This window comes from Elephantulus edwardii, unplaced genomic scaffold (assembly GCF_000299155.1).
Source record: "Elephantulus edwardii isolate Elephantulus edwardi_28Jun2011 unplaced genomic scaffold, EleEdw1.0 scaffold00300, whole genome shotgun sequence".
Classification (NCBI taxonomy): domain Eukaryota; kingdom Metazoa; phylum Chordata; class Mammalia; order Macroscelidea; family Macroscelididae; genus Elephantulus; species Elephantulus edwardii.
Genome location: NW_006400050.1, coordinates 555,914 through 567,362, shown reverse-complemented (window position 1 = coordinate 567,362; position 11,449 = coordinate 555,914).

The window sequence follows — 11,449 nt, the reverse complement described above, 5'->3', positions numbered from 1 at the left end:
TTACAGGATAGAGCAGGGTTTCGGGCTGTTGTACATAGGGTCGCTATGAGTCACAGGCGACTCGACGGCACATAACAACAACAACAACAACAATCAAAAGAATAAAAATATATGTCTTGGAAAAAGTGTAACTTAGAGTGCTCCTTGGGTGCAAAGATGAAAAATTTTCATCTTTCACATTTTGAAATGTAGCTAGATCAGGCTTGACATCCTGCTTGGAAATACGGAGCATCAGGAGAGGATACGAACACTCCCCAGTGATATGGGTTTAACATAATGACCTCAGTTATAGATTCTAGTATGTGAGAGATGATGAGGGTGACACAGAGTACGGGAGAGTACAGATAACTCTTCATAAAGTCAATGAATTGTACCCTATTAATGACACCAAATTATATTGATATATTTATCTTAATTAAACATAAACTTTTTAATTGTATTTTCTGTTTTAAATGAAGATCTATCTGATATCAACAATTATCTTCTTGGTTCCATGATCGTTTATGAATTAATTTTTAATTTCTGTGAATTCCTTAACAAGAACCTCAACAGTATTTTACTCTTCCAGTCATATTCCAACAGCTTTCATCGACATTTTACTTGCAGGTAATTTTAACGATATTGTTTAATAATATTTTTTAATAACTGTTTGATGACCCCGTTTTTGGAAAGTGAACAAATATGGATTTCTTCCACTCAGTTGACCAGATAGTTTTGTTTCTAAATTTCCTATCAGTCATATACTCATAAGCACATCCAGAGCTCCATCTGTTTATTGAAATACAACAATTCATATTTTATCAATTTGTGGTCTAATTTTTGTCAATACCTTCAATGAAGCTTGGAATTCTTGCTTCAATAACTTTGGTTTGTGATCATATGTTATTTCTTAAAATGGTTCAGTGTTCAACAATTCTTAACGGAGTAATGTCTCATTTTATTTTCCTTCTAATATTTTTATTAGTTTGCATATAATCACTGTGTTTCATGCATGTATATTGTATTTTATACATTTTTCATTTGCTTGTGTTTTATTCTTATACATTGTCTTTTATTGTCATTTATATACATTGTATTTTATATAATTATTATTGCTCAATACCTATCATAATTTCAAGTCTTCATCAAATCTTTTCTATTCTTTCACTCACCCTATGTGCCTGATGACCTCTCTGATTCAAGTTCTTTCCCCCCTTTTTAGCTTTTTCCACCCCTTCTTCCCATCCTTCTTCTATTGAACCTTCATATACATCTTTCTCAGTAACCCTTCTACTTCTACAATAATGTTGTTGTGATTAAGTGCAAGTCATAGATGACTCATAGCAACCCTATGAATGAAAGACTTGAACACTGTATAACTTTCATCATTACTCTAAATTCATAGAATTTCTGGAGGAAAGCTATTTCGGAAGCAGAAGACACTCCTGCTTCCAAGCCTGTTTTAATTGGTGAGCTCTACCAAACTCTGTCCACCATAACAACCATTATTGCATTTGACACATTAAGGTCACATTTGTTAAGTGCTGTTGCATTAAGGGCAACTCATAGTGACCTTGTGAACAAAAAATCAGAATCCTGTTCCTATAATTATTGTCCTTTCGATAAGTTCATTAAGTTTCTGGAGACATGTTGTTTAGAAAGTGGATACCAGTTCTGCTCCCACACCTGTCTTAATAGCAGAGCTCCACCAAATACTGCCCACCGTGGGTGGCCATTATGGCATTTGACATACTAGTGACACAGTGTTCATTATCACAGCAATTCCAAGTTACCAAGGTGGAGCAAATCGGCAGACCAGTGCTGTACTACTCAGAAGAATGGTCATCCTAAATACAATTAAAAACCTCAGGCACAAATGACTGTTCAATACCCAGGCCCATGCCTCAGGCCCTGAGAGGCTCTAAATAAGAAGTCAACAGCTCCTTGTTAGCCAAATCCAGCAAATACGATCAGCTCACACTTGGTTTTAAGCAAAACAAGAAGAATGTTTGACCAACAATTTAGGGAAAACAAAATAAAAAACAAGGGAAGAGACACAGTCCAGTATAGCCCTGGTGTGCCACTTGCTGTACAGAGGTAACTTGTGGTTGCTGTAAAGCTGAATACTGTGACTCTGATGTGTCAAATTCCATAACCGTTACTCACGGTGGACAGTGTTTGGTGTAGTTGCCTGGTTAAAACAAGCTTTGAAGCAGGAATGGCATCCACTTCCAAAAATAGCTTGCCTCGGGAAACCCTATGAACCTGGAGAAAGGATGAAAGTCACACAGACAAGTGTCAAGGACTTTCATTCATAGGGTCACTATGAGTTGCCTACTTCTTGACAGCACTTAACAACACAGAGAGATACCAGTTGAAATAGTGGACCGAAAGTGATGCTATCAAGCCAAATATGGGTGACCCTAATCAGCGGCCCTAAGACCTTAGCTATATAAAGACTTAATATTTAAAAAAAAATATATTTTCAAAAGGGGTGACCCTCGAGGACATTATGCTGAGTGAAATATCTCAGTCAAAAAAGGACAAACACTGCATGGGACTGACATCAGGGTTGGGGAAAGAACTAGAAAAAGTGGATAAATTATGTATACAACATTGAAACGGATGAGGGAGAGAACAATTCAAAAGCAATATATTATAGGGTATTATGATTATCATAAGAGTCCGGAATGAAGGTTGCAGAGTGGAGTATACTTGGGGTGGAGGGGCGTGCAGGGGGATTGTATACCAATAAAGGAATTTTTCTTTTACTTTTCAAAGAGAAGAGCAAACTGGGGTTGGGGGGAGGTGGACGGGAAAAGTGCAACAATGAATGAATGGAAATCCAAAATCTCTGTAAATGTTAATTAAAATTAATTTTAAAAAATAATTAACCCCGCAAAAAAAGACTTAATACAAAGACTAATTTGCACCTGATTAAAGCCATAGAATTTTCAATTGAGTCATATGTATGTAAAAGTTGAATAATGATTAAGAACCTCAGAAAAATTGATGCCTTTGAAGTGTGATCGTTGTGAAGAATACTGAATACACAATGGGTGACCAGAATTATAACAAAAGTCTTGGAAGAAGTTCACTCAGAGTAACCTTTAGATATGAAGATAATGAGTCATTCACTGAGTCTACCATCGATTTCCAGTATAAAATTCATCATTCCTTATCTCTCTCTTCTTTTTATTTCACCCTCAGCTACAGGAGTCATTGGGGGGACAAAAGTTGTGAAACTTTATCTAACATACTTGGTGTATGTTATCAGGAGGAAATATTCCCTGGAAAAGGTTATCATCTTAAAAAGTAGAAGTTCCTGTAAACAGAGGAAGCTCTTCAATGTGATGCATTGATACTGTGACTTGAACAATTGGTAGAGCACAGCAGGAACTGCGGCAATGCTGCAGAAAGGGTTTAATTGGAGTGGAACACCTAAGAACAAGAAAGCACTGCTGAACTACAGGTAAACAGTTTTTGATCAGCCTAAAGGCTCATGGCTTGAATCCACTAGGCGTTCATGGGAGAAAGATGAACAATCTCCTTCTATCCAATTGAAAGCTTCTGAAAGCCCTTTGGAGGGTCAGTTACGAGTCAGTTTTGACTTCTTGTCACAAAACAACACCTTATAAAAAACAAAAAAAAATGTGAGAAATACTGTGACATGAAAATGTCTGTTTCCTAGAGAAAAATAAAGAATTATAAATGTACATCCTGAACGGAAATTTGTTAGTTTTATCCATAATCTAGTTGCTTTATTTACTTTAAAACTATTGGTGTTATTATTTAAATGACTTTAAACATCTAATTTGTTTAAATGTTTACTAAATCAGATCAATAATACTGTCTTTTCCTTCAAATAATTAATAGGTTTTTACTTATAATTATATTCTTCTTATACAAAAGTCAAATTTAAGAAAATGTTCTTTTGCCTTTACAACTATAACTCATATTTGATATGTTGCCCACACTTTATTTCAGAGTTAAATTTTATTCATTTCCTTTTCAGACTTAAAAATGTTAAATCTTAAAAGTCATTACAACTTTCAAAATTTTTATAACTTCTCTATATCTGCCTTATGCAGATAATAAAACCCTTTTGCTGAAACGTAGAAGGACTTGCAGCACTTGCTAAGAAAGGTCAGGGACCAGAGCTTTCAATATGGATTGAGGGTCAATATCAAGAAAACAAAGATTATCATCACTGGATCAATTGGCAGCATCATGATGGGTGGTGAAGAAATTACGATTGCTTTAGTTTGCTTGGGTCCACAAGCAACACACTTGGTGCCAGCAGTCAGAAAATTAAAAGGTGTATTGGGATGGGAAAGTCCGCTGTCAGAGACCTCTATGAAGTACTGTAGAGCAACGATATCAGTCTGGAGACTAAAGTGTGCCTGATACAGTTCATGGTCTTTGTAGTCACTTGCTATGTATCAGAGAGTAGGGAAATGAGTAGGGATGATAGAAGGAGAATTGATGCATTTGAGCTGTGGTGCTGGATTATTGAATATACCATGGACTGCTAAGAGAATGAACAGATTTGTCCTGGAGAAGGTGAAGCTAGGCTGCTTCTTGGAGGCAATGTTTCTGAAGCTTAATCTGACATACTCTGGACATGTTACAAGGAGGGACCAGTCCTTGGAGAGGGACATCATGCTTGGGAGGGTGGAGGGACAGTGCAAGAGAGGAAACCCTCAATGAAATGAATAGATTCAGCGATTGGGATAATGGGGGTAGGTGTTTCAAACACAATAAAATTGGCACAGGATAGAGCAGGGTTTAAGGGCTGTTGTACACAGGGGTCGCTATGAGTCGCAGGTGACCCAAATGGTACATAACGATACCAACAATAAAGTAAAAGTTTAAAAAGCCCCAAAACAACCCAAAAAAAAATCTTCGGATAAACTAATTTATACAGGATTTTGTAGCTGAGAAAAAATGGTGCAAAGTAGTGTTGAAATTTCTGAAACACTTTAACTTTGATATCAATACAGTCTATTTCTTGACTTACCACAGTTAGAGAACCACTTGAAGAGGTATATTTGTTTACTCCCTCATGTGTCTTTATTTTCTTTTGTAAATTTATAGGCCCTGAACAATTTTTGATCCCATCCTTCTGACTGGGTTCTTTTTATTCTCTAATTGGAATTTTTTTTTTCTATCTTTGTGCTCTACCCTGCAACGGTTTATCCACAGAAATATGTTGTCAAGTACATCCCTTTTAATCCTAACATTTCAACTCACTTTATTAGAAGGATTTAGACATAAGCTTTTCTTATCTCTCAGGAGCAAATATATTCCTCCTCTTGCTTCTTATGTAAATCACACAGAAATGTCTTGCCAAAGTAATAATAAATGAAAAAAAATCACAATTTAAATATTTTATCTCATTTAAAAGCGCAATAGTCAGAATATATTTCTAGAAGCTTACTCTTTTAATACATGTATAAAAGTATCAGTGAAAATATAAGCAAATTCTACTTGATTGGGGAATTTATGCCAGGAAATGATTGCACTATGTAATGATTCACATTTAAAGTCAAATTTGATAAAACAGAATTTCTCCTTCTCCCTCTATTTAATTCCTATTAGAAAAAGGTGTTTTTAAAAAAAAAATTAGATCAAATAATGTTGCAGTATTATTCTATTTGACTTTTTAAAAAATGTTTCTTCATATATGTTTGGACAGCTGTAGAGTTTACTAGTCAATAAGAAATGAGTCAGTGTAACCAATGAAAATCTGGACTATCCTAATACAAATGTCTTTTACAAGGAACATTAATATTTACAAGAGAATCTTATTTCTCATTCAGAAAAAAAAATGAAATACAGTAAATGAACCAAATTAATCATTTGGGGGATGCAACTAACTTTCTTCCTGAAATGTTCTTTCTTCTTATATAAGTTCTTTTTCAAATGCCAGGAATAATTGACCATTGTTGTTGTTGTTATGTGCCATCGAGTCACTTGCGACTCATAGCGGCCCTGTGTACAATAGCCCTAAACTCTGCTCTGTCCTGTGCCAATCGCACGGTCTCTAATACACCCATCTCAATTACCCCAGTCACTGAATCAATCCACCTCATAGAGGGCCTTCCCCTCTTGTGCCGTCCCTCCACCCTACCAAGTATGATGTCCCTCTCCAAGTATCTGTCCCTCCTTACAACATGTCCAAAGTGTGTTAGAAGGAGCCTCAGAATCCTTGCCTCTAGGGAGCTGCCCGGTTTAACCCTTTCCAGGATGAATCAATTTTCCTAGGAGTCCATGGCACCCTCAATACTCTTCTCCAGGACCAAAGCTCAAAGGCATAAATTCTCGTTCTATCCTCTGTAGTTACTGTCCAACTCTCTGAGGCATAACAAGTGCTAACAAAGATCATCAGAGGCACCTTAGTCTCCAGAGAGCCACCATTGCTCTTCAGTTTGGAGAAGTTCCTAACAGCAGACTGTCCCATCGCAATACATCTTTTAATTTTCTGGCTGCTGTTGTCAAGAGTGTTGACTGTGGAGGCAAGGGAACTAAAGCTGTAAACAATCTCAATCTCTTCACCATCCATCCTGATGATGCCAATTGATCCAGTGGTGAAAATCTTTGTCTTCTTGATATTAAGCCTCAATCTATATTGGGGGCTGCATTAGTAGAGTAAATTATGATTCCTCAAAACTATTACCTGGTTTGGATATTTCTAATTATCGTAACATATCCTCCTTTTTCATTCATATAAATTGTGGAGCCAAGTTAATATAAATTATGCTTTTAAGTGCATTATCTCCCTTTATACAGAATCTCCACAATTTTAAAGGGACTGGAATATGTTTTATTATTATTCTTATTATTGATAATATATTATTTTACATTCAAGAACCATGTTATTTTCATGCTGTTTTATAAAATTGTATCATTGGTGAATAAAGAAATTTCAAATAATCTGTAATAAATGTTTAGATATTTATATATCTTGTTTCAAGATAGATTTTCAGGTCCAGTGCATGGTGATTGGACCTCAAGCACAATCACTGTTGAGGTGTCAGTAAATATTTCAGCACAGCTCCCATGCTAAGATAGATGATACCTGCAATTCAGTGTCATTACAGCAATACTGTATTTGTTATTAAGATGTCACCAAGTCTACCGGGACTCATAATGATGACTCTATAAGCAACATGTCTGAATTTTGTCCTAATTCTGTACTAGTCTCATTATTTCTGTTCTGTTCAAGACGATTGTGATAGACTTTGGCAGTCCATTTCATTGAATGTCTTTCTATCTTTCACTGATTATCTACCTTTCCCAGCATGGTTTCTCTCTCCAAGGACTGGTTTCTCCTGAAAATAAACAAAAAGTAAGAGAAATGAAGTTTCATTATCTTTCTTACAAGGTGCACTCTAGTTACACTTCCTAAATGACAGATTTGATTGTACTTTTGGTAGGTAAAAGTACACTCAGTACTCTCCCCCAATACCACAATTCAAAAACATTCAATTATCTCTGGTTTCCTTTTTCACTGACAAACTTTCAGATGCATAGGAGGCAATTAAAACAACCATAGGAAAAAAGAAAACAACAACAAAAACACCCCAAAACCGTCTCTTTAATCAGGCACACATTAGTGTTTAAACTGGCACCTGTATTTTATAGTACTTTGAAGAGATTTTTGAGAATTTTTTTTTCTATTGAACAATTTATTTTGGTTTATTGGCTGCTGTCAGTATAGGTATTGATTTTGGATGCAGTAAAATTAAATGAGAACTTCAAGTAAAGTTACTAAAAGCATAAAATACCAGAAAGATGTTTACTTATACTGATTATGCAAAGGCATTTGACTATATCGGTTTAGAAAATAATGGAAAACATTGAAAACAATGAGAAATGCAGAGTATTTAATTTTGCTCATGCAAAACCTCTAGCTAGATCAATAAGTAATTTTCTATAAAACAACACAACATAAAACAAAAAACCCCAAAACAAAAAACCAAACACGCACATACACACACAAACCCAAGAGAACACTGTTGTTGTTGTTATGTGCCATCAAGTAACTACATGATTTAAAATAAGGATAGATATTTGTGCCCTGTCAACATTATTCTTCCCATATCATACATAAGTCTATAACTCATGGCTTGAAGTTGTTCTTTATTATTTTCAGCTTAAGAAATGCTGAGTGAGTTTGGCCTGACAGAATAAGAATTGATACCTTTGAGTTGTTGTGGTGAAGAAGAATCTTGAACAGACCGTGGATCACCAAGAAAACAGGTCTGTCTTGATGAGAGTGAAACCAAGTTTCTTTTTGCAGGCTAGGATTTCAAAACTCTGTCTTACATACTTTGAGGATGGGTCAGGAGGACTCAGTCTTTGGAGTAAGATATCATGTTTGTAATGGTGGAGGAACAGCACATGAGAGGAAGCCCCCAGATTAGATGGATTGATAACAGTAAATGGGACCATGGGGATAGGGGTGCTGGAGTCAGTGAGACTGGCTCAGGGCAGGGCAGGTTTCAGAGCTGTTATACATATGGTCACTATGCACGTAACTCGACAGCATAAAACAACAATAACATTCAATCTGTATGTTAAGAAAATAATTTAAGAAGATAGGCGATCTGAAGAAAAATGTGTCATCCTTAGGATAAGAGGAAAAAGAATTAACAACTTACATTACGCAGATGACACAACCTTACTTGCTGACAGTGAAGACAACTAAAAACAGTTATTATAGAAAATCAAAGAATATAGCCCTCTTTATAAATTACATTTAAACATCAGGAAAACAAAATTCTTACTACTGAACTAATAGACAACATCTTATTAGAAGTAAAAACACCAAAATTATCAATTATTTAATTTTACTTGGATAAACAATCAACATCCATTGTAGTGTTAGTCAACAAATCAAGACATGTTACATTGATGCCACTACCAATCTAGGTCAAGTATCTCTACAAAGTGCTAAAGAACAAAACATCAGCTTTGAGACTGTTATGGACCAAATTCAAGGCATAATTTTTTCCCTATACATCTTATAATTGAACAATTAATAGATATTAGAAGAAAAATGTACACTTTTGAATGGTGGAATTGAGAGAGTATTGTGTATTCATTAGGCTACCAAAATAACAAACAAGTCTGTCTTGGTAGTTGTGCCATTAACCATGGTGCTTCTTAGACAATAGGATGGGAAAACTTGTTTTGCTTATTTTCAAGAGTTACCAGTTCTTGGAAAAGGACATGATCCTGGAAAATATGGAATGTCAGAGAATAAGAGAAAATTCCTCCACAAAATGAAAATTACACTGTCACTATAAACCTAGATTTCAGCAAATCAGAGATCATAAGAACGGTATAAGATAGGGCATGACTCAGATATACTGTTCATGGGATGCTATGAGTTGTAGTGGACTCAGTGAGACCTCAGAAAAACTAGCTATGTTATATCCAATTGCCTTCCTAATTAGCAGCGTGAATCAACCAACGAATCTGAGGGAGAAACATGAGGAATCTTCAGCCATAAAGACAACCAGCCTCACAAAAATGGTGGAAGGATTTATTTGTTCATTTGACAATGGATGAGAGATTCAGCATTCTTTACCAACACAATTATTTTAGTACATCAATTATTTTTTGTCATTGTTGTTATTATGTGCCCTCAAGGCTAGCACAACACACAGTACCTGTAAGAACAACACTTCTGAACCTTGCCTTATCTTATGCCACCATAGGAAGTTATGATATGCTAAATACATTGTAATAGTCACTGTGCCAACCCATTTTTTAGTCCTTTTTTCCTTTATCTGAGGTGGTATTATCACCAGCATGATAACTGACTCAAAATATAAGGTCCCTGGAATTAATTAAATACTCACTGTGGTGTTTCAGGAAATAGACGAAGCCTTGGAAGTATTCCACATTTGAAAGACAGCTACTTGACTAATTTACTAAAAGACAAGCATGTTTAAAAGGGACATATGATTAGGTATTATTGTGATGATAGGAGTCCAGAATGAAGGCAGCATAGTGGAGTGGACTTCAGCGGAGGGGTTGCATAACAATGAAAGAATTTTTCTTTTACTTTTCAAAGAGAAGAACAAACTGGGGTGGCGGGGAGGGTAGGCAGGGAGAAAAGTGCAACAATGAATGAATGGAAATCCAAAGTCTCTGTAAATTTGTATTGTTGTTTGGTGCCCTTGAGTCATAGACTGCTCATAGCGACCCTATGAATGAACAGCCTGAGCACTGTTCATACATAGAGTTTCCGGAGGTAAGCCATTTCGGAAGTGGATGCCGCTCCTGCTTCCAGGCTGCAATTAATAATAATAATAATAGTAATAATAAATAATTAAAAGGACTACAAATACAACTATATTTTAGTTATGGATTCAATAGTTTGAAAAGAGCAATATAAACATTCTGTGAAAAACAAACAAAAAAAACCCAACCCAACATAAAACAACTAGAAAAAGGTGACCCAACAGAATGTGAAATTTGTCATTGTTGTTATGTACCACTGAGTTGTAACTGATCTATATTTGACCTCCAACACATTTTAAAAACAGTTACTCACTCAGGAGGGGATTGTCTACCTTTCTTTCATGGAACAGCTGATGAATTCAAACCGCTTCTTACCAGTAGGCCACACAGCTCCCTGCACTTAGTTTTGGCTTCTCATTACTTAGCAGCAATATCCAGAGTCTCTTCTGACATTCATTCTGTTATTTTTATCCCATCTTCTGTCCTTATAACGACCTTTTGCCATTTTCATGGATGATTGATTTCATCCCATAAATCATCCGGTCTTTGTTCATTAGTGTTTAATTCCTCAAACCTATTCTGAAGAAGATTGTGAAATTCAGTTGGGATGGACTCAAGTTTAAATTTGGGTTCTTGTGGATTTACATCGCACATAATTAATTGATGCTCTGTTTCACATTCAGCACCTGGCTTAGTTCTGATGAATGATATTGGGATTCTCCAATGATTCTTTCCACACATGTATTTAACATTGAGAATAATGTTAATTTTAGAAGACTCACACAAAACTTATACCTATACCAACAAGCAGTTGTATAAACAAAGAAAGAAACACCGTATTATTTAAAAATTGTAAAGATGCATGTCAAGGCAATTCAATCTACATGGTGAACAAATCATTTGAGAAGCTGAACTCTGTGAAGAAAATAATATGGCACAAAGACAGGAAAAAGATTCATCAAAAACCTGCATTAGGTACATTAAACAACCTTGTGGAAAATGAAGAAGACTTGAAATTCATACTTTAGAAGATCTAAGACTGCAGCCTTCAATATATATTGAAGGTTATCAATATCAAGATGACAAAAATCCTTACCAACATATTTACAAGGATCATCATAATAAATGAAAATTGCATTGGAGCACAGAGAAGCCAAAGCATAAGGAAGAATTCAAGATACTAAAGAGTTGAATAGAAGATTTCAAAAGGCAG